Below are 25,186 nucleotides of genomic sequence, written 5' to 3' on the forward strand. Positions count from 1 at the left end.
GAAACAGTGGTAGTGGACAGTTCAGTAAGTCTGTGTACAGGTGTTACAGTATTTTGTTTAATAAATAATAACTTGCCATTTCTAGGCAAAGGAATTGCAAAGTGGAGAACTTCACCGAACATTATCCTTACTTAGTGACTTCCAAGTAAAAAAAGTAAACCCATTTTTCAAGGCTATTGACTTAAAATGGATTCTACTCCAAAATGTCTCTTTAGGGCAGGAAAAAAAAGGACACATATCCCCACTTCCATGCTTTTCATTCAGGTACAAGATTATGAAAGTAGTTTTTAATTCTCCTTCAACCTGACCTTCAGACTGAGACTGAAAAGATACAATTCTCCCATCTGAGTGCAATCATAGATGCTTGCAGCCAGGAAAATAAGGTTTCTGCTAAGAACTTGAACAAAACCCACCAGCCACAAAAAATCCAAACCCAGCCAGGAAACAGAGACACTTCATTCTTCTCTAACAATGGATATGAAGTCAAGTAGTGGAAGAGGGCAGCACAGTCCCTGACTAGGTTTCAGGGACTCAAGAGGATACCTGCAGAAAAGCTGCTCCTTCTCCAACACTGAGCTCAACTTACAGAATGCCAAACCTTGACCTTCAGCACCTAAGATTTTTTTAATTGATATTTTTCAGACATGCAGTGTCTGAACAAAACAAAGCTGCTGCTTCAGAACCTGAATTGCTTATTTGTTTTACTGCAGGAATTCATGTGCAAGTGGAAGCCAAGCCCCTCCACTCAGAAGCACTGAAGGTGGTCCTCCCAGGCCATACTATGGAGTGTGAATGGTGAAATCCAGGACTGGGCTTTAGCACGCTGGGCTTCAGCTATGCCAGGGGCTGGCTAGATAAGGGAATGACAGAAAGACACGGGAAGCAGTTCACTCTTGCACCCCAATAACCTTGCCAAGGACAAAAGTAATTGTTCAGGCTCCAAAAACCTTAGGGTAAGTCTTCTTCCTCAATTTCTATGCATCCAAGACATATTGATATATATAGAACAGACTTTGAAAATTAAAACTCTCATAGAAAATCACACCCTAAAGAGGAAATAAAACTATGCAAGGCCTACTACTAATAAATGGAGCACAGGAGCCCGCTGCTTAATGAGATTGTCAGATAGAGAATCTCAGAGTGAGAACATACACAAGAGACATGGAGACAGTCTCACTGGCCACCATGGTAACAAAATATTTCAGAAACGTGGGATCTAGCAGCTAAGGTACAAATATTAGATTCTTTTAAGGGACTGAAACTGGATCAGTTTCCATACAAATCAAATTTAGAGAATTTATGAAGTGTCAGGAAGGAAAGCTCAAGTGCAAAGTGATTGTGCTAACACAATTGCATGCATTTCTGCCAACAAAATTACTGTCTATTCTCACCTTAAGAACTACAGCACCAAATCTAGAGAATACAGATACAAGAGCCTTACTAGACAGTATTAAAAAACCTGCTACAACTCCTACAAAAGTTAGAAGGAATTAACTGAGTCAACTCAATTTGACTGAGCAGCAGTCAAAGCACAGAGTCACTTCAATTTCTTCTTGTAAATAAATCATAACTCAGCTAGATAAATAAACTAACATTTAATAAATAAAACTTCAGAAAAATCAAGTGCAGAAGAACACAGCTTCATTTTCAATGACTATTTTCCATTTCCTAGTGCCATAATACTGCTTTTCAAGTAATTTACAGTTAAAATCTGATTTTCTTTGAAACATTTCTGGACTACTTTTAATCAGACATCTCAGTGATGTTATTTATCCATATATAAATTTAGGCCTAAACTGAATTGGCAACAACATACTGCTCCTCACCACTCCTGACATTCTTCATTCTCTCTCATCATATTCAGATTGTTAACTTTTACTAGTATATAGAGTTTTGTCCAAGTCCCTTCAATCCTTTTATTGGAGAATAAAAGGAAACTGCTCTCCTGGAAGAGAGGTCCCAGTATCATAAAGGCATAAAAGTAGGTGGTCATGTGCAAATGTAAAAGGAGGTTAAGTTTAAGTTTTACTAACTTCACAATATATTTTTTCTTTCTGGAAAGCACAGCGAAAACCCTTAAGTCTTCTGGTGATCTCATTGTGCTGAGACCAGCACAGTTTCCAAACCCATGACTCATTCCAATCCCAGAAAAAAAAGAAAACTGCTGGAGAGACAGATGTTTTGTTTATGAATTAATTCCTTCAGTACACCCTGCTCATAATAAAAAATAATCAGGCTTTACTTTGTATGCAAAAGATAAAGCATGACAGTCGTATTCCTACACTACTCTTTTCTAAATACTCTTTTATGAAAACTGAAATGGCAGTGGATGTTGGTGACACTTGAATATCTTATCTAGGAAAAAGAACTCTGTTTTGCCAATAAAGATTTCATTTCCCAGTTATGAACAGTAAAAATGTGTAGCTTCTAAATATTCAAGTTTCTTGCCTTAAAGTTTGCACATGGCTTACTGTTTTCTAACATTCTTCTTATCCAGTTGCTTCTGTAACACTACTCTAGGGTGTATCTAATTTGCATTCCAGTGAAGAAAATCTGGCACTTCAAAAATTTATGGAAGCTAAGTACCCATACCTTAGTGAAATCCATGGAAATGGAAGTCAACTCCAAATTCACTGTCAAACTCCTCACTTTAACTTATTTTATTTATGCACAAATATGTTACATTTCAGTTGCACTTAACGGTATGTCTAGTCTTTATTCAATAACCTACATGCTATTCAATACTGCAGAAGACTGACCTTTCTCACAGCTTTTATACCAAATGCAAGACACGCATCCATGCAGCTGAAATTTTAACAGTCTGGAAAAATCCTACTGACCAACAAAGGTATACCTTTACTCATTTGAGTAAAGATGTAGCTCAAACTGAGGCTAATAACTGTGAAACATATGTAACTTGAGCTTGAGTTCCTTAGTTAACAGCATGCTTATTTTGGTATGAAAAATACTTCTTTTGATATGAAAAATAATAATTACAAAGCTATAATCACCATCTCCCTACAATTCTTGATTTTCTACATTTGCGTCAAAGCAATCAACATACAACTGTTTAATACGGGCCTATTAAGGACATTGACAGCTATCTGAAAAGGATACAAAAGTACAGAAAGTAACAGCTTGAGTCCACTTACATCAAACCACATTCAATACATCAACACAGTCATCAGCTGGTAACTTCTCTGCTGGGTTCAGAGAAGTGATTCTGTCCCAGTCCCACTGCATTCTACCCAATCAGTTTGAGATCAATCTGGTTTCAGAGCTATAAGAAACAATATTAGAATGACCTGACTTTGTGACTACCTTCTAACTTAAGTAACATAATTCAGCAAGCAAATCTCTTTGAAATGAAGCAAGTGGTTGACTATGGTATTTTCATAGCCAAGCATTTACACAAAACCATTTGCTTTACATAATGCTCATAGTAAGATCAATATATAGCACTACTAACTTTCTTCCTTTATGTACAGCCAACAGCAAAACCCAGGTCTCATTATGCTACATAAAGTAAAAACAATTTGGAAAAAGTCTCAGACTTTTTGTTGTTGCTGTAAGCCATATGATCTTTGGCACATGAATTAGATGAATGAAGTTCTTCATATACTAATTCCTATTTAGCATAAAGGAGAAAGAAAAGACATAGATGGAGAAGGGAATAGTGGAAGTAACCTGTTTTTGTCAGCCAAGTTTTAAATGTAGGCTACAATTCAGCAAGAAGACATCTGCAAAAAAGTGATGACAAGCTGTTATTTCCATAACACTCAATTTGACCAAAAATGAAAATTGTATGCTAGAAGTATCAGCAGAGATACACAACAAGAAATATTGAAATTGCACACCATATCACTGTTTAGGAAGAGAAAGTTTACAATAAGCACGTTCAAGAAATAGCTAGGCACATTTTATGAAGGTTACATTTTATGGTGTCAGAAAAGATTGCCAATACCTACATGATCTTTCTGTGCTAGAAAATATTCTCAGCTGTGTCTTCTCTACACTTGACAACCACTTCACACAGGCGTTTTAAACTCTTCTATTAGGCATTTTAATTTTACAGCAAAAACCTTGTGTAGGTTTTGTCATGATCCTGACAGCATCATTGGCCCGGTACAGTCCCACAGGCTCCCCCACCGTGCCCAGGACCACATGTCACCCCTGCAGTTGTCAGCCCAGCAGGGCCCATCTCCAGCTCCCACCAGGTGGCCACAGGTCCCACCAAGCCAGCCACCTGTGAGCCCACATTCCAGTCTGGCCTCAGGCCATCCTTACAGCCGTGTCTGACCACAGTTTCCCTCAGCAGGCCTGGTACCCCAGCCTGGGCATGACCTCATCCCCAGGGATGTCCCATGCCCCAGGCTGAGGCCACCCAATGCCCCACACCCCAGGGAGCCCTCACCACTCCTGGTGCCACAACCGCAGGGAGCCTCCAGCTCACAGAGCACCCTGGGCAGGTTTAGCAACACCAGAAACAAAAGACCAACTTAAAACCACCAGCAGCTGTTTGCACAAGGAACACCAGCAACAGCTTGAGTAAACACACTAACCAGCAAACAGAATCCAACGCCTGTGCTTACTCAAGCCTTTTGCTATCATATAGTTATTCCAAGTCTCATAAGGACAGGAAAAGGGAAAACAAAAGAATCAAGCAAATATAACTGATTTTTACTCGCTTATAGAAGGTTTTAAGTAATGGATGGCAGACCATGAGAGAGACTACTGCAGAAGGTACCAGGAAAGGACAAAGTGGTGAGAGTAGAGAAGCACATGGAAGGAAAGTCAGAACACCTAATCATTGCTTGCACACAGTAATTCAGCAGCAGTAGCCAGCTGGAGCTGTTTCTTCTTTAAATAAAAGGTAATTATGCAAGAGACTGCTCAGCTCAGCAGTGGGAAAGAAGGCAACATGCACTGGAAAAGCTATACTACTGGATCAAAAACTTTCTGCTTATATGTGGTTAGCAAGGGCAGCAAGGACTTCAAAACCGCAGATGGAGATCTTCAGAGGAAGGGCTGCAAAACTTCTGCAGAATGACAGCAGCAGCCTGATTTGAGGATGACCTAGAAAGGCTGTAGCATCTCCCTTAGTCACCACACCTCCTGTAGGCAAGCCTCAATGCACAGTGACAAAGTGACTAATGACATTCTTTGAAACACCAGCATCTCAAGAACATACTTAGTCCTGCTGACAAACTCTGGGCTGAGACTTAGTAGAAAAGAAGAATGACACAAGCAGTTCTAGTCTAATAAGAGCACATCAAAAATTGCTCCAGTGACACTGGCAAGAAACTCAAATTCGATAAGAGGCAAAAGAGCTACCAAGCCTTGCCAGTTCTTCCACACTAAGTCAAGATAACAAGATAAACACTACAACAACAGTATGATAATTAGAGAGCCAAACACATCATATATGTGTCAATAAAAATTCCTGGTTGTTGAAATACAACAGTTCACGCATTATAGAAGTAAGTGCTCAGACAATAACTCATCAACACTCATCAACATCCTGGGAGCATAATCCCATTTTAGTAAGATGATAAATAGAGCAGTCAAAAAGGAGAATTACGCACAAAATGGTCTTGCTCACAGTTAAGAATGGTTCCTGTTCCATATGGGCCACCAGTAGGCAGTCATCTGAATTTCAGGAAGACTCTAGTCTGTAAACTTGAAATTAAAACAGAAAATAAAACCTTGAACCTCTACGCCATGTCTGAACAGAAAGAAAAAAGAAGTTCAAATAGTTAGCATTGCTATTGTGTACTCATAACAGTGGAATTAACACTTAAAATCAGATTTCTGAGCAATTTGTCCAGTGGTTCAGAAAAAGTTCAAGAAGTTTCACAGATATTAGAACAGGTAACTATCAATAAGACACAAGGCTACAAGCCTCAATAATTTAATTCTACCTTTCAAAACGCTGGGTATATAAAAGACTGCAACTTCACCCTGAACAGTTGTGAGAAATTTTGAGGTAATATTTCAAAATGAATCTTGATGAATTTCAAAGGCTTCTTTATTTTCCACAGGTTTTCTCCCCATTTGGTGAGTGAAGATATAAAATGATAAGCACAACTGCTCATTGTAAACAAGCACTTTTATACCCACTTATAGATAAAACAGATTCTTTTCAGCTTTCTCTGTTGCATAAGGAGGCAACATTTTGAAATTCAAAGCAGAAAACATCAATAAAACCTAAATAAACTGGTACCAATGACAGGCAAAATTTCAGTTAAGATTTACTCATAGTAGAACACCAAAACCAGTGGATCAACTCATTTCTGGCGACAAGAGAATGAGGAAGTTTTTGTTCAGAAAGACGTTCAACCCTACTGAAACTCAGAAAATAGATTTCGAAAGCATTTCAAAAGATCCAGTCCCTACTGGGGGTAGCTCAAATATACATTATTTACAACTGATATTTCTCAGTTAACACCAACTCAAGGTAACCACCTACTAAAAAAATATTTTTGCCTCAGGACACAAAGTCAGGAAATGTCATCGCTACAACTATCTAAACCAAAGGAAACTACTTTAAGCATACAAGACAATAAATAAATAAATAGAACGAGCAATTGCTTGGCTTGTTTTAATATCCTTTTGTTTAATCTACTACTAATGTCATTTATACGATTTATACCGCAGCTGCATCTGTATAACACTTTAAACTCACAATCACTGCAAAAGTGCATAAATACATTAAAAAAGTTGTAATGAAACTAGTTATCTGACTTTTCAAAATTAGAAACTATTGCCCCTGTCTTGATGTATAAAATTAATTTGAACAGCATTAGAAGAAACACAGATCTAAATCTTCAAAATTCAAATTTAAAACTGAAAATAGTAAGAGCTTTCTATCTAGCACATGATAATCCTGTCATTTAGCACTTGACAGATCAGAACTGCTGAATATCTGTCCATCCAAGGGATGAGCACTTACTTGTGCACTTTGGTTGCAGAATATACAGCTCATATTTGACAGACAGACATGTCCTGTTTGTGCCATGCCTAATTACATTGCTCCGCCAAGCATTCCTTATTACACAGCAGGTTCATGCCTGTGCTCATTACACATGAGGTAACTACAGGGCTTATGCACAGGATAAAGGTATGCAACAGACTCATAAGTCACACATATCCATGCTGGGGTAGCTCAGCACTTTTGCAGAAAACCACAGATAGTACAGTGGGCAAAGGATGAATGACAATCTGTATAAGGTTTTAAGATGGACTCCTTGCCAGCTGCTGAACAGATCCCACAGACCCATTAAAAGCACTGCAAGGGGATTGATATAATCTACAAGGAAGTTGGAAAACTTGTATCTATTTAAAAGTGGATTTGAAAACTGTCACTTATACTCAAGTTGTCATTTTCACTCAACTAAAAATCCACAATGACAGCCATCAAGCATTCCCAAAGGAGAAAGAAAGGAGAAACATAGAGCATATTCATAAACAGAGGTTAGGTGAAGCTATAAATGAAACCAGTCAAGTCTTCCGTGACAGCTGAAATCAAATTAAAAACCCAAGATTCGAACTCCTATTGATTTTTCCCTTACAGTCATTAATTTTTTCAAACACAAATTAAAGTCTTTAGGTAGAAAGTTTAATTGCTTGCTTTGTATCAAGCAAGTTCCAGACAGAAACAGAGAGTTTTCCTTCTTTTCCAAAATTAGGCTTTGACTGAACAGAATTTCTGACATGATGAAGCATGCTTACTATGCACAGCCAAAACAGAAGTTCCATGTAACTTCCTTTCAGTTTCCTTTGAATTACTGCATGTGTGAATTAGTTACCTTGAAGAACAGCAAATTATATTAATTATAAGGCCTCCTTAAATAGTATGAAAAAGCAAGGTGCTAGTTACCACTTTCTAGCACAATCATACAAAACAAAGAGATTATCAATAGCAGAGACCACAGCTCTTCCTTCAAGCTAAAGCAGCAAAAGACATTATCAACTTCACTGACAAACAGTTACATTTTAGGTGATCCAGTTATACAAAATGCTCCAAAATTAAAAAAAAAAAATAAAATAAAAAAAAATAAAATTGAATGGTCAATTCTAAAGTAATGAGTGGTTGTTCTGTGCCAAGTACATAAACAGATGCAAACTGAAAGTATACTGAAATAAAACACTAGATTTGAATACACACATTCATAAATTGTATCCTGCTGTCCCACATTAGGTTCCCTTTCCCTCTTCCCATTTTAGTTCTGAGACAGCACTCCACATACTATAACAGAGAGGTTAACATGGGTTTATCTCCAGCATATCCACTTTATTAAACCAACAAGAAGAAAAAAAAGGAAAAAAGAAAGAAGCAAACCCATATGCAAAGGTCAGATTTCCAAACCATTCTCACCTGAGTGCAGGGACAGTATCCACAGAAGAAGATTCCCTTTCTCTCCCTGCTCTATTTCAAAATGACCTTTCTTTGATTACCTTCATAAACTTCTTTTGCTAAACTGGAATTATCTAGAAACATTGCTGTGCCCACTGGTGGAAAATGGCAGACAAAAGGACCTTTTTCAGTTACTCTCAATCTTGAACACGGAAAATAAAGCCAAAAGGGTATGCAGAAGAGCATCCATTTCTGCTTCCAGAAAATGATACACAGTATCTGTGCTACCAGTGAAGTCTAGAATTTAGAACAGCTCATAGAAATAACATGCATTAGCCAGCCACCACTGGCATTATGCAAGCTTCAGTGCGACATCAATGTTCTTCTTTTAAAACTCAAACCACTAAACAGGACTGATGGCTACTGACTTGGGGATTAAAAGAAGCCTCTTGCAATGAAGCATTTGGTTGGCTTAAGAGATTGCATTTTTAGAGAACTATTTTCTGGCAGTCTCACTGTTGCACACATTAACAGAAGATGTCAAAAATCATATTCTAAGAGAGGAATTGCCACCTGCACCTTAGAAAGGAAAAAAAAAATCATCCTAATGAACTTTATCAGTATAATCATAATTCTAGTGTATGGCAGGAACCGTCTGTCTCTTACTGCAATGTTTCCTCTCATTACGCAATTTAGGAAAAAAGGTTCATCTTTATGCTAAATCAGCCCCAATATCCTTTAGAATTATGACGTTAATCCAAGCACAAAATTATTTTTTCACTGCAGTACTACATTCTACTCAACACCTCTATTTCAACCCCATCACTCTGTAAACTGCTGTGCTTACTGTTTTGATATACTTTTGAGGAATGTCTTGAGCGATTCAAATCTGCAAATTTCATACCACAGAAGTGATAATGAACTTATCTGGTTAGAGGAGATGAAATCCTTTCCCAATTTATGGATCTCCAGTATGTATTTTCAGAGGGGGAAGGAGTGGGCAGTACTATGCAGGTACAGAGGAAAAGGAATTAGGAGCAAATGCTGGATCTGAATGCCATAACTGTGGAATATTATCAGTTCTGATCTACACAAGTCAGCTTTTATCGGCTTTTTGGGTATGTTTCCCAAAGAAGACGCAAAAAGAAATTACCTACTACCACTTTTTACATAAATTTAGTTTCAGTAAGTGCTTACACTACTTTGTGCCTGATCTTTGAGCCTGTATCCTCTAGTTCACATATACTGGTAGACTACATTTTAGAGTATGTCAGTTTTGTTTGAAGAACAGTGTTTTGATGAAAGAGATCTAAGACAGTTTTACAGCTTCAGTAAAATGCCCTCATTGCTATTACTCAACAATACACTTTTAATGAGAATAGGAATGACCGCATTTTCCTTACCTTTATTTAAGGAGAGGCAGAAACCTACAGCACTGCAGTCACACATGGTTGAAACTGGTGGTACAATCCCAGTATAATTTCAAAATGTGAATAGAGGGGTGTAGGTGAAAGGAGGAACAACATTCACAACTTGCTTCAAGTTACCCAAGTTTTATGAACAAATGTGGTTCTATGTATTTCAGGGCTTTTAAATCTACACTGAACAGTTTACTTGAAATTAACACGTTATTCTGGCTACATCTGCTGTTATTGACAATGAAAGAAGAGGAATTTCATCTTCCCTTCAAGCCCATGCAGTCTTTTTTTCATTTGCAATTTGTCAACACCACAAAGATATTAAGGGTAGTCTTCAGGCCTATTCCCAGGCTATACTATTGCTGAGACAGAAAACTACTGGACTTTTTCATACAATGCTTTCAAACCAAATCAATGTGGCCTCTGAAGCTCTCAAGAAGGTTATCTCATTCTCTCTTCTCTTGTGCTGCGAAGATGATGCTAACTACACCTCACACACAGAAAGAACTAGGTCCTTCAAACATCACCAGGCTTTCTCTGCCTTCTGTTAGGAGAACTCACCCTTCCCAGGATCTTCCCTCCCGGTAATGAGGAGGCTAGTACAGCTGCATTCACACTGAGATGTGTTTTCAATGTACCAGTACATTTCGTTACTTTTAAGTTTACTCTAAAACCTGTCAGGTTTCCTAAAATAATGTACAAATGTTTGCTGAGCATTCAAATGTGTGCAATATTCCTTCTAACTTTTGAAGATATGTTAACTGCTTCAAGGTATCCGATACCCAGTCAGCCCAAGGTGCAAACAGCAGAGGAAAATCAAATTGCTGCTCACCTTATCACCAAAAGTTCCTGCTCTTCTACAATCAAAGCAGATAGCCTTATTAAATAAACTATGTAAATCAGATTCAAGATCAAATGCAAATGTTTACTCTCCTTTATTTGTCTTTCCTGCTATACAACTGAACTATTTACCGCTCTGATGCCTTTTCACAACTGTAATAAGAACAATTCAGATCTAGTATTTCCTTGTACACAGCTCTGACTTCACCAGAAACACAATTCCCTCCTTTATTCTTTCCGAAAAGGAATCAAAAATGGCTTTACTCAGGGGGTGTAAGCCCTGTTACAATACAGTGACAAGGCTAGAGATGTATGAGAACGTACACTGAAGCAAGAAGGAAAATATTGTAAAGCAAATTTGCATTAACTAGGATCCTATTCTAGAACTGTTAAAATCTTATCCAGATTACTATTATTAATATACTGTGATCAGTACTCTTTACTGCAATGTGTATGGCATTCTACATCTTGTTAAATATCAAGGTTTGGTACATTTTTGCTGGTACCTTAACACTTTTCTTTGCAATCTTCTCCTTTCAATATTAAGCTTTCACACTAATTGTGCTGTCACCTGAGTACGCAACCTGCTTCAACTACAGTCTTTTTAACCACTCATACCTGTGTGAAATTTGGTGAAGTGATGAAACAGAAGATAAAAGAAAGGCAATCCAAGTATGTAACACCACAACAATGTGAAAGAAACTTAAAGAGGAAAACAAGAAAAGGTAGAGAATCCCTACTAATTTTTATTTGTAGACAATTGCGCAACAGTGACAGGACAGACTTAAAAGGAGAAATGTCTTCCTCCAGGAGGGAGAAAATCAGCAAGTGTCATACATTCAACAGAGACCCAGAATCCCGTGAGGATTAAAGATACACTATCTTTAAAGTTCATGATGGTCTGTGCTCATTACGTTCAACAACTGGAAAAATCCCTGAGAGAGATCTTCAGTATAGGTAGGTAAAGCCTCACAGATAATTACTTATATTTAACAGCTCTTTCAGTAGCTCTCGCATTATGCAAGGATTCAGCCATGCATTTTATCATAGATGTTATCATTAATAAAATATATTAAACACAGTAAAAACAAAAGACAAAAGCAAAAAAAATCGTAATGAACAAAGTATTTCCCATACCCCACAGAGATAAGGCAGACCCATTTGATTTTGCTCACATTCACTTTGCAAATAACATTTTCATCCTTACCCAGTGAGTATCAGCTATCATGTACCATCACAACAGTTTCTCAGGGTTGAATATGGTAAGTTTCAGTCTTTCAAAAAACAAAACAACCCATCCAGAAACTCAAAGGTCTGAATCCAAGCCCTGGTAGACATAAGAAATACTAAAAAGTTGATTGGGATTTTTTAATAGTGAGTTTACATACAATGCAGATGTACAGTATGCATTTCAGGAGTGATGCTGAGTCAGAATATAAACTAACAGCCTTTATTCAGCCTGACAAGTACAGTGAGGCCACCAATGAAACACAGTGTTTACAGATAGGCAGGGAAGTTTAAAAAAAAAAAGAGACCCACTAAACAATATCCTTATTAGGGTCCCAGTGCACCCCAAAGGGAATCTATGTGTGCTTTCTTCTGGTCATTCATCACTAAGGTAGCTGAACTTAGTCTTCCACAAGTTCATATGCTTTCAAGAGTCCAATAGAACTAATCTCTTTTTAAAAAGTGGAATATTTTCAGGATTGCACTAATCAAACATTTTTACCATTCCTGTCTATATGTTAAAGAGTTTTCGAAGACGGAAAGAGGAGTCAACTACATTTTTAAAGTTAATATCTCAAAATACTTGAGGCAGGGGGAAAAGGAGGGAAGGAGAAGCTTCTGGGTTTGTTTTTTTCTTCAAAAAGGATTTGCATTACTCCATTTGCTGAAAAAAGAAAGAAGCATTTCATTTGCAATGTACACACATGCTATGGACTACAAAATCTATTAGTATTTGAGAATCGTCTGTCTCGCCAAGAAAAATTTATACAGAAAGGCTTGCAAGGACAGGTAACTGTAAAAACCAGCATCTGTAATAAAGGAGCCATGATTGTAGGCACATAGCACATGGTAAAAATACTGCTCTTACAACTTCATAAAAGGCTTTTATCTAGCTTTTACAAGGATACTAATTTCTCAAAAGCTACATCATTATAAGAGCTGCTTCTAAAACCTCATGAGAAAGATTCTGAAATTAAGAAAGAGAGAGTTAAGTGCATTCTTTGCTTGTAGCTACTATGCCTACTGATGTTTCATTCTTTCTTCAAAGAGCAATCTTTTGTGTGGCCATCTGCACAGCAAGTAAAGAAAGCAAGAGATGTTTTCCCAAATAACGGTATCACAAAACTGTGGGTAAAGCCCTAATAGCCAGATGCATACTTGGAATTCTTTGCAACTCATTAGTTTTAGTTGCTTGATCAGCTTGACAATTGTAGCATCATTTATACTTGAGAGACTATTTTATCACTGTAGGAGAGAACAATTCCATAGGACCCCCAAGAGAACTGAAAGATTTCCATCTGGAATAAAACAAGGATCTACTGCTAATGAACCTTCCAAAAATCTTTTTGCCTCAGATGACCATTCAGGCCAAAGACCAAAACAAAAAACCCCAAAACACTGTGGTTACGCAGAGGTGCAAATTCACCTCTTAAAAAGCAAAGATCTCAGGTATACATAAATACGTAATTAATTTACAAATTATGTATACTAAAGATAACCTTTAACCAATAATTTAAAAGAAACAGAATAGACAATTAAAAGTACAATAGAGATATTACCTGTACTTAAAGTGCTCAGACCTTTCAGAACAATGAAAAATGCAAACCAGAAGCAGAAGCAGCCCTTCAGTGTCATGTATCTTGTAATATAGGTAATCTTACACTGAAATCAATTACTCCATTCAATGAAAGATTAAAAGATAACAGATACATTTTTCTTGCTTTTGAATGTAGATTACTCAAATCTTAAGCTTATTTAAATACAGAATACTCTCAGAATACTAATAAAGTATATTAGACTTGCCAGCACCATACTGAGGCAAATACCCACCCAACCACTCCAAATTTGTTTTTCTTTTCAGTGACCCTTTAACACTGGCAAAGCATTGGCTTCCTTTGTTCCACTACAGAATAAGAAGCAACCACTTAATTAGTTATCTAACAATTCCGGGTCTTTCCTTACTCTATCTACTGATATTTCTTCCAGCTTTTCATTTAAAGATGCTCAGAAATAAGTTATCCAGCTCTGCTAATTTAAAAGCATTTGTCCATAACAGCTATTATGTACTCAATGTGTGTGGAGCATTTCACACCCTGTCACAGAGTGTAATAACCTATCTGGAAAGATCCAGAACATACCACAGTGGCATTTATAGACCACTTACCTTTCATCCCTTATCATTAATAACTTTGTTGTTTAATTTAAAGTATGCAACTCACAAGAAACCTTGTGAAAGGGGAGTAGAACTGAAAGTAGAGGGAAATGGAAACTACAAAGTAAGTTGCAGAACTATTGAATGGCTTGGGTTGGAAGGGACCTTAAAGATTACCCAGTTCCGGCACACATTGCTGGGTCATGTCCAGCCTCTCACCCAGCAGCACCCCCAAGTCCTTCTGGGCAGGGCTGATCTGGGTCTGTTCATCCCCAGCCTGTGCTGGTACTGGGGATTGCCCCAACCCAGATGCAGCACCAGCACTTGGTCTTGTTAAACCTCAGGAGGTTCTCATGGGCCCACTTCTCGAGCTTGTCCAGGTCCCTCTGGATGGCATCTTGTCCTTCACGTGTGTCAAACACACCACTCAGCTTGGTGTCATCTGCAAACCTGCCGAGGGTGCACTCAATTCTTCTGTCTGTGTCAATGATGAAGATACTAAATAACATGGTTTACAGACCCCTAAGGGATACACTTGTCACTGATGGGCCTTGGGACCCTGAGCCATTAACTACTACCCTCTGGATGTGACTATCCAACCAATTTCTTATCCATTTAACAGTCCACCCAGCAAATCCTTCTCTCTCCCATTTAAAGAGAAGGATGTTGGGGAGGACCACATCAAAGGTCCAGATAAATGACATCTGTAGCTTCCCCTGTCCACTGGTGGAGTCAGTCCAACACTGAAGGGCACCTGATCAGGCAAGACCTGCCCTGGGTAAAGTCGTGCTGGCTGTCTCAAGTCACCTCCATGTGCCCTAGCATGGCTTTTAGGAGGATCTGTTCCATGACCTTCCCAGGCACAGAGGTGAGGCTGACAAGTTGGTAGCTTCCAGGATCCTCCTCTCTGTTCTTTCTCAAGATGGGCACAATGCTTCTTCAGCTTCTCCAATCATCTGAGTCGCATCTTACTCTCTCAAAAAGTTACCTTGTTTCTAAGATAAGCTAGAGAAGTATAATTATTTAAATGAGGAAATAAGAACATGAAGAAAAGTGAGAACTCACCTATCAATAGAGAAAATCAATCTCTAGTCAATATTTTTTGACCAAAGATGTCAAAGTTAATGTTTAGGCTGACACATGGCAGGGAAATACACAGCTATTAAGTTCTTTAAGGAGTCACTGGGGACTGCTAAATGAGGTTTGAAAGAGAACAGTCTCCTGATTAAAATCACATACAAGGGTTACTAAGATAAGAAATAGTGAGAAATGACGAAGAAACAGACCAAATTATAAAGGCAGAAAACAAAGAGTGAGACTAGACAAAGCTGAGACCATGTTATGGGACTAATCCTTGCCCAAAGAAGACAGCTGAACCAGTGCTACTGGTTCATTAATGAGATAAATACCTCCCACAGCTCCCACGCCTCAGAACACAACACATTGCACCTCTGCGTTTCAGCGGTACTGAACTCTCACTTCCTCCTATCTCAGACATGTTTCTAAGGGGACTGCTGCACTTCCTAGGAGTCCTATAATATCTCTTCTCTATTTTCAGAAAATTTTATTCAGCATAACATACTACAATACATTATATCACAGTCTGGATTCGACTTTTCTGATCCCTACTATCGCCACCTCAGCACAGTTCACTGAATGAAAAAAAAGTATTTTTCTCTTACTGCAAGCTAAATTATGTATTTACCCCTCTACCAGAAAAGCAAGGTTCCCTTTTAGTCATAACAGACATCAGTTGTCAGTCCCACCTCATTCCACCCTTTTGAAAAGGGAGAAAGGAGAAATGTTTAAATGAAAAGGCAAAAATAAGTATGAGCACTCATGTCAAAGCTGGGAACATCCTCAAGTTCAGATAAGCCTGTGCTGTAAGAACATGAAATAAATCCACATAGTGGGGGGAACATACAGAAAAATAACCTGGGATTTACTGCTTTGTCATCAGCAGGAAGTGAGAAAATGCTCATGGTGACCAAACCAGCTCCCTACGAAACATTCAGACACTACACCTTCACAAGGGCAGCTTTTATTGCTCCACCTGTGAAAACTCATTTCCTTCTGTGCAGAGACATGCACAGACTATGTGCAGGGTACATGCACAAACTATGTCAGGCACAGAGGAAGACACAGCAGATGCACAATGAAAAAGATTAAAAAAAGTCCATATACATCACTGCCTGTTTTACTCTAGAAACCAAAGTAACAGGTTTGTCATAAACTGGAAAGGGAAGAAGTTTGTGTTATACATTGGGCAAGATTCTCCATGGGATAAATTCACAAATTCTAATACCAAGAGGACTTCAAATGCACACTGAGTTGATTACAAGTTTCTGATTGAATTGCTTAAAAGATAAAAATAAAAATCTGATACGCTGATACTCTATAAAAACAGAACTGGAAAGACGTATTATTATCACAGTTTTACCACAGATATAACCTTGAACAACTCATTTAAGATCATTTCCTTCTGCAGCAAATGAGGGCTCACCACACTCAGCTCATGAATGTATGGGAGAGGCTGGCATCTGCTAAGCACCTGTGGGACCACCAGGTCAGCGTTACAGGGCTGCACAAATAAATTCTTCAGCTTGATCACTGCTCAGAGAGAGCTGTAAGGAAGCCTCACTTTGCACCCAAAGTGGTACCTGGGTTACTGTCAAAGACAATCTATTCCTGCACCTTCCACTATAACCAAACGGAATACAAAAAAAAACCCACAAAAAAACCCCTGCAAATGTAGCCTCTGAATTAATACCAAGCCTACTTCCACACACAAAACCAGTCAGTATTCTAAAGTTAAGATTTGAAGACATCAGCTATTAGTTTGAAACAAGCAACTAATCACAAGCTATGTCTGCATCTTGACTATATCCTCCTTCACACGTTTCCACAGGGGACAAACATGAAAACAACAAGTGTCTGATACTACTGGAGAATTCCGAGTTTTCTTAACCCAAACATCCAGAAAACCAAATCAGAGCTCCCTAACAAACTAGTGGAGAGGAACAGAAAGCAGAGTTGCAAACATGGTCTTATCACCGCCCTAACAGGAATGCAGAAGCACTGTTATTTCACTCCAAGGACAACAGGATCGAGCCTTTCCTCAGCCCAGCCCTTTCCAGTTTCTCAAATAAGCAGTCATTTCTACAAGAATAAATGAGAAGATTTATGCAGAAGTAACTAAGAGTAGAATTGAACCCACAGGCATCTGGAACCATCATAAGCCCTTACACTCCCACTCCAAAACACTACTGTATCTTTCACAATAACCACCACCAAAAGAAAAAGAAGGGCAGTTTAATGCAGTGTTGTTTTACACAACATGACTAAATCCAGCATATTTCTTAGCTTATCTTTGAGGTTTTCTTTTTAGGAGGTTAAAATGCACAATGTTAACTAAAAGAAAAATAAAAAGCTACGGAAGTCTAATACTGTTTTAATTGCATACCTCTTGTATCCTAAAATGAAACACTGTCTAGCAACCTAGCAGAACCTGAAACTAGTCTTTTCTGTAACTCTTACGAGGATCTGAAGGTGCCCTATACATGGCTCCTATCTACTAAATTCCTTAGAGGTATAGACACACTGTTTTTAATCTTTTAAAGGCTGTCACATAAACCTTTGGTCAGATAAGGGCTCTGAGTTAAAATATCATATTGGACACAAAGAATTTACTTTTAAGAAACTAAATGTCATCTTTCAGATCCCATTGAATCATTAAATTGAGTTAAAGGTCCTAGGTCCTAGCTTCCTCCTGAAAAATTTCACAGATAATCAATTAGGTTACCTTCCCAAAGCTTTCTCCAGAGACACTCCCATGCAACTGATTTCTTGGGCTGGGGACAAGAACCATCCACGATTAAGTATGACCTTGGCAAACTGAGGCATGCAGGGACAGTGGTGTGTCAAGATGTGTAAATGAGGTGTAACCCAACAGATACAGCTACCTTCAGCTGACACAGTAGTCACAAAATTGTATTGCCTTACTCCCAACTCACATAAAAGCTATTTCTGTTCATGCTTTTTAATACTGGTTACTGAAGTAATGTCATTACTATTTGGTGAAACACTAAAATGCTGTGATTCATGCCCCCAAGGCTTTCAACTCCTTCCACTGACTAGACAGGAAATGTGGACACCTCAGGTCAGGAGATAATCAGGTGCCTAAGCAGCCAGCATTATCTCACAAGTCAATGCAGAACCAACATAAAAGACTCTAGTTTTAATCCCAGACTGAATCGCACACACAATCTGTGTCTAAGTGCAGGTTAATTAACAACTCTGCCAGATACAACTGATGACCTATAGCAAAACCTTAATCTTGCATGTGGATATTTAAACAATAGATTATATATTGCAACTATGTCTCAGCATCTAAGAAACACATTGCCTAGTCCTATAGTTACATACTAAAGGAACATCTGAAACCTTACTAAATACAGAGAACACAGAAATGTAAAGCAACTCTATGGGACAAAGTGTGCCTACCTGCTCTGTTCAAGTCCCAGTGAAGTCAGCTACAGCCTTTCCACAGGAGTTAAATTAAATCAAAATATTCAAAACAAACACTTCCATCGTGAATTTCTGTATGTATATTTCAGGCCCTAGTAAACTGCAAGGGATCCAAATACGCTAAATTAAAGTAAACTCAGTCTGATATTATAGTCAAATTAGTCAGTCACACAGAAAAAAAAAATAAAACATGTAAATATTCAGTCTTGGTTACATTTTTCAAATACAGATCATACATTACCCATGATGTGGGAAGCATCCAGCACTTCATATGCTGTTGAATCATTCTTTGCTCCTTTGACAATCACTTCTGAACAGCTGCAAATGCACATAGGCTGCAGTAAAACTGACGTTTTAAATAAACAATTGACACACTAATTTTCTAAAGTTTTGAGTTTTACTAAAATCAGTCAAGAATAATGCTTCTTCAAAGAACATACTGAATTGTATTTATACTGAAACTGAAATTCTGCATTGATCGAGACAAAAATTAATAGCTTGGGCACAATGTAAGATGATTCTGAAAAGGTCCCCATTTAAGGCTCAAAAAATGGAAGTTAGGAAAATTTCAGTTCCAGTAACCAAGAACTCAGTTCCATCTGTGAATGTGCCTCTGACTTCACTCAGCTGTCTGCTTACAAAACAAAGTCCTCTTTGTTTGATATCCCCTCTTACTAGGGAACCTCTATATTCACAACCTCTATATTCAACTTCCTTTCTACATCTCTCAAAACAAATCATAGAACATCCTGAGTTAGAATGGACCCTCAAAGATCATTAAGTCAAACTCCTGGCCATGCATAGACATGTCCAAGAATCACACCATGGGCCTGACTGCACTGTCCACAAAAAACTAAGCTTAACACAGCTTTTCTCCTAAAGAGAATGGTATAATAAAACTGTAAAAAGAAACTTCCAGAGGTCCCCTCCAAACCCAGCTGTTCTACAGTTCTGTGACCTTCTGGGGGTTTTTGTATTTTAAAGTCAGACTGCTTCCTTCAGGCAATCCCTTCAGTATAGATCTAGATTTTAAAATGACAAAACTAAGTTGTGAATTTGGAGTTTCAACACATACCTTTAAATCTGTCCTTAAGACACTAAGGGCAGCTGAACACGAGTTTTTTGTTGGCCCTTCCCTGTGGAAAGACACTGGACACTTTTTTGTCCTGAATCTTGTAACTTTCATTCAATGAAAAACATGGCAAAGGCCCAGGTACAGACCCCATCTGCAGTACACACCTACCAGCAGGGAACTGATGGGCACCAGGAAGCCAGAAAGAAGCCCCTTTGCACTGTTACACATGAGCAGAGCACCTCTCTGAGCATCCATCCTTTCTCCATGCTGCCTTAAAGCCTAAGGCCCCAGCACAGAGACCTACAGACTAACAAGTGTTTGATGTTACAGGGTAGAGTTGATTGTTAACCTACACTGAACAAATTGCCACTTCAAAAAACTATTTGCTATGTTTATATTGAAGTCACAGAGGTGCTAACAGACTAGTCACTAACCTCGGGGCATATCAGAGGACTTGGACACTTTATTACACTGCCAGGAACCTGCCATACAAGCTCAAGGAAATTAACGAACTGACAGGAACTCACTATAACTGCGTAATTCCAATCTGTCAATAACAGATCATATTCTTTCCTTCTTTCTTTCCATATACGATTAACAATGTTGAACAGAGCATTGTGTCCCTTTAAATGAATACAGAAAGTTGATACGCTCAGATAATGGCCCATTAAAGGCAAACAATTCAAGAGGAAGCTCGTGAACATCCTAGAACTTCTATTAGTTACCAAGAGGGAGTTTTCCAAGTGTATACTGCATATGGCCAGTTGTTTGTTCTTCCCCTCCTCCTAAATACACTAGTAAGTGGAAAGGTAGAAACAAAATTAGATTACATTTCAATTTTACAGCTCAACAATCGTGGAAAAAACCCCTCTAAGTAAAGTTAAGGAACAACTGCTTTGGTTCTCCAAGCAAGTATCTGCAAGATACAAAAGTGTGTTTTCTCGAACAGCCTGCAAGCATAGCACAGAATGGCTTGTGAAAAGGAAAATGTATAAATAACAATCTTGTTGGCCAGCACAGTTAGCAAGAAGAAATTAAAAGTATTTATTTTTTGTAGATGAATTGCAGGCAAGCACCAAATTTTACAGAAGTTACATTTCCAGTTTTATCTTACGGTGATGCATCAAGAAAAAGGAATTGTTTCCACAGCAGCAGAATCTTAATAATTTAACCATGGCTCAGTTTAATTCCAGTAGGAGTATGTTAATTTCTTATACTGAAATCTAACCCCAAACAAGCTCATTATTTATTACTGTTATATGTTTAACTGTACTGTTTTATGCACAGACAAGAAAAACTCAACCTACCCAGAAACCTGTTTTATAAAGTCTCTCCATCCTAAGTGTTTCATACAGATATAAGTAATCTTGAGGTTTCCCCTATTATTTACGGATATGTCTGTAATTACACAACGTGTTTTACACTACTTAGAAACTTCACATATATAAAAAACACATGAAATCTCTAGGAAGCAATAAGGAAGTGAAAGTGTCTGAAGTTTAAAACCACACAAGATAGTAAAGGCAGAAGAAAAAAAACAAAAAAAAGATTCCTGGAGCTGGCACCATTCTCATGTCTACAGCAAGACTAGAACCAAGTTTAAAGGGGGGAAAAAAAAAAAAAAAACAACAACAACAAACCAAGTTCAGCTTTTAGTGCTGGACTTTAATCTGCAGTTCATGACAGTAAAAGCTTTAATAACTTGTATTCATAGCCACTGGTAAGAATACTGCACCACTGAGCAACCCTGAACTCCCACAATGCTCCTGTTTCATTAAGGAAATCAAAATGCTACAGGAACAGAAATGTCTGGATTTTTTTCCCTTGGGGCTGCTGACAGTAGATTACCACTGCTATCTACATATAAAAGTCTGAAACTGACAACATACACATATATAGAAACCTGGGTCTTCCAAGCATCAGAAATCCAATACAAGTGCTCTCTCGTAAAGAACACAGCCCATCCTTCCAGGAACATTACAGACCAAACTGCTCCCAGACCTGCAGCACTTCAGCGCAGCAGGAATCCTTTCCCAAAACTATCTGTAAAGAAAAATTATGAAAGGGAAAATAGGAATATGTAATATATCAAGCTAACTCACAGTCCCATTTACAAAGGAATCTTTTATATTTATGACAAAGAAGCCCCACAGCACTGTCTGTGTCAAAGACCTCAGGTGAAGAGGATGTCTGCCTAAGCTTAAGATGGAAAAAAGGCAGCTTAATGTTCATTGATGAGCTCTGGAGCATCACAATGAACAACACGTGCCAAAAGTCAACTAGGCCTTCAACAAACATATACTGGAAAAAGGAAATGGACTACTGGAAAAAGGTTTTTCAGGATGGAAGAGGACACTGGCAGTTTTGGAAGAGTTTGAAAACAATGATTTTGTTAAATGGTCTGATCTCTTTTTGGCCCTCAGCTACCCAGTGAACATATTTCATGAGTTCATTTCTGCTGTGCATAGCTTCAGAAAAGCATTTGCTTTTGAGAAATCATTATTCATTTCTGTGATAGCAAATTACCCAGAGGAGGAAAAAAAAAAAAAGTAGTAAGAGGCAATGTCCTTCCTCCCACTCCCCTAAGGCCAGAGTTCCTCCCTGCACAACACAGCCTAAATGTTCTATGACATCATTTAGGCAGGAAAACCAACTGCCCCTTCTCTTGCTAACACAGTTCTTGTTTTGAATTATTATTATTATTATTATTATTATTTTCCTATCCCTTTCTCCAAGCTTAAGAAATTTGTTGAGGATAAAATTGAAGATCTGTATAACCAAGGAATGCTACACAACAAGAAACTGTAAATAATCAGGCAATGTCTATTAGCACTCATAAAACACTAGATACATCCTAGTTTGTACGTCCTGACTCAGAACAACAAGAAACAGGCAAACCAAAAGCCTAAATTTAAACATGCTTCTATACAGTTAAACCAGCACTAACTGCTGCAGTCATGTGCAGAAGTGTATTAATGAATTCACTGGCATGTCTGGATACAATATAAATTAATGTCAAGGCTTTTTAGTTCATCCATTTTTCAAATCCCCAACATCACCAGAGACCACCAATTCAGGACTCAGCAAATTAAGGGCTCTCTTGAAGGACTCGATTTTTCTCTGCACACATTAGCTACAGCATTCCTGCTTGCTTAAAAACAGAAGAGAAGTTTGTTGTATCATCATTTTATCTGAACACCTGTGATTAAAACACTTACGTGCAGCCTTGACAATGTTAGCTTACCAGCTGGACACTGGAAATAGACATTAAGTTACAAGGAAAAAAGAAAGAAAGAACAAATTAACTATTACTTAGACAGCATGCTGTCCCCAAAGGAGACTAACAGCTACTGTTCTGCAGAGCTGGCATTTCACAGAATTTTATTCACAATAAAACAGAAGACATCTTATTCCATATAGTCTTATAAGATGCATTTTTTAAAAAAGGTACTTTTAAGTTTCCTAAAACGTATGCTTTAATCTAATAACAAAACCGCAAACACAAGAAGTACCTATTGATGAATTCATCTTACTTAAGAAGTGAACTTCTAGTATAAGTAGCCCTAATTAAAAAAATTAAAAAAGCCTTTCATACTGAGGACTTTATAAACGACTAATGTTATCTTCACTGTCTAAACATCCCACATGCACACAGGACTGAGGTGACCTGAACAAAAACCTAGAGGAAAAAACGTAAAGTACTCTCTTTGACCCTTCTATAGCTTACACCACCATATTAGCATCACACTTTCCTGACTTTACATGTTCCTATCCAGACCACGTCTAGGAGACACTCAGAAACTTGAAGAAAAATGAAATAGACATGAGAAATCAATATGTGCAAGTTAACAGACATCTCAGACACCACAGCAAACACTCTTACTTAAGGGCAAGATACCTCTTACTTTCCACTGCACAATCCTTCACGGTCTTTTTTATGCACCTGGAAATTCCTTCACCTGAGGAAGTTATCACAAAATGGTGATTGGGCTGACTTCCAAAATGGTGCTTTTACTCTACACTCAAAATGTTAAAGTACTTTTTTTTCATTGTTTTACCTTGGTGCATTTTTAAAGGTGCCATTCAACTTTTAAGAAGTAGTCCTGAAGAAGATCAAGAGTAATAGAAGGGAAACTAGGGTGGCACGACTACAATGTAACTGCATTCCCTCAAGCAGAAAGGCCTTAAACATTTCACTGAAAGTGACTTTTTCAAGTATTTACCAAGCAGACTAACATCAGCCCCACGGGGAACATTCTTCCTAGGGGCAAGAAGCCATAAATTTCTATTCACAGAGCATGGGGGAAAAAAAATAAGGCCCAACTCCCCATTATGATTACTTGCACTCAAACTACAACAAATATTCCTCTGTGCTCATTACATCTTGAGTTATTAGGGCCTCGTTAAAATAACTTACTAGAATTACAGACAAAATCGGCGTAAAGTGTGCTTTGAAACTACAGATGTGAAAATGAAACCCCTGAGCTGCTAACTCAATGCATGACCAGCAAGATACAACTTCCCTGCCCTCTGCTTACTCCTCCCTTAAAAGAGATTGCAGGTCACAGACCTCCCCTACAGTCAGTCACTGCAGCATTGATTAGATGTCATAACCAAAAGAGAATCAAGATACCTTATTGTCATCATCCAGTATTTCAGGCTGGAAAAGGTCCTGTCTGCCTCAGTAACGTTAAGCAGAGTTGCCAGATGATCCCCATCACATGAGCAACAATTCTTAAAACTCTTAAGAGAAGTGTCATGGGTCTGTGGAGCCTGTTCAAGCAATGAAAAGCAGTAACACTAGCTCTGACTCATAAAAGGAAAAGAGCCAAGTTGAAGACATCCTAAAAGACAGTTTATATTTAGAGAAAGATAGAGGGATTTGCAAAGTGATGTAATTCCTTAAACATAAGCTCCTCTGTTTGACAGGGGGCAAAATATGATAAAAAATTAACACATTTCTCCAAATAATAGTAAATATTTCCTCGAACTTCAGATTTCATCAGCACAACACAAGTGGATAATTACGACAGCTATTGTATTTTACTTTTCCATTAGCAAAGCTGGCTCAAACAGAAAGCGGGGAGGGTGGTGGTGGTCGTTTCACTGGGCTGTCAAGGTTAGTCCTGAAACATCGTGTTGGAAGGGGACCAGTACATCTACTAAACGTTTCCTGGCCGGTTTTGTGCTGCTCTTCACCACCCGCAGAACCTCTCGGGATGGTCGACAGGGACCGACCACCGCCGGGCTGCACCAGCGGCTCCCGGCAGCGCAGACTTCGGGGCCGGTGTCAGAGCAAAGCCTCCTGTGCCGGGGGTGGCTGCAGGACCGGGCCCCCCCGCTTCCCGAGCCTCCGACGGCTCGGGCTGAAGGGCTGCGCTGCCGGACGCACCGCCCGCCTCGCCCCAGCCGCGGCGCAGACGGCGCTCGGCGGAGCTCCGCGGCTCGGGCCGCCCCCGCCCGCGGGAACGACAGCCTGCCACCGAGGTGCAGACCCGGCCGCCTCGGCCCGGCACCGCCGGGGCGCCCGGGAGGTCTCAGCGCCGTGCCGGGGCGGAGGACGCCACCGCGGAGTTGATCACTAACTCGCT

General features: G+C 38.8%; 1 protein-coding gene across 3 annotated transcripts in view; it reads right to left on the reverse strand.

Annotated features, from left to right (window-relative positions):
* STXBP6 (syntaxin binding protein 6) overlaps positions 1-25,186 on the reverse strand; it is a 102,338-nt gene that overhangs the window by 76,207 nt on the left and 945 nt on the right. The window contains exon 2 of one of the 3 annotated variants that reach the window (XM_066188350.1): positions 24,229-24,368. The exons of the other annotated variants lie outside the window; for them this stretch is intronic. The gene's annotated coding sequence lies outside the window, so the exon portion shown is untranslated. The remainder of the gene's footprint in view (positions 1-24,228; positions 24,369-25,186) is intronic. 3 annotated transcript variants of the gene reach the window in all.

The sequence above is a fragment of the Chamaea fasciata genome, unplaced genomic scaffold, assembly GCF_029207755.1.
Source record: "Chamaea fasciata isolate MVZ Bird 193981 ecotype frontalis unplaced genomic scaffold, bChaFas1.0.hap1 SCAF_7, whole genome shotgun sequence".
In the NCBI taxonomy this organism is placed as follows: domain Eukaryota; kingdom Metazoa; phylum Chordata; class Aves; order Passeriformes; family Sylviidae; genus Chamaea; species Chamaea fasciata.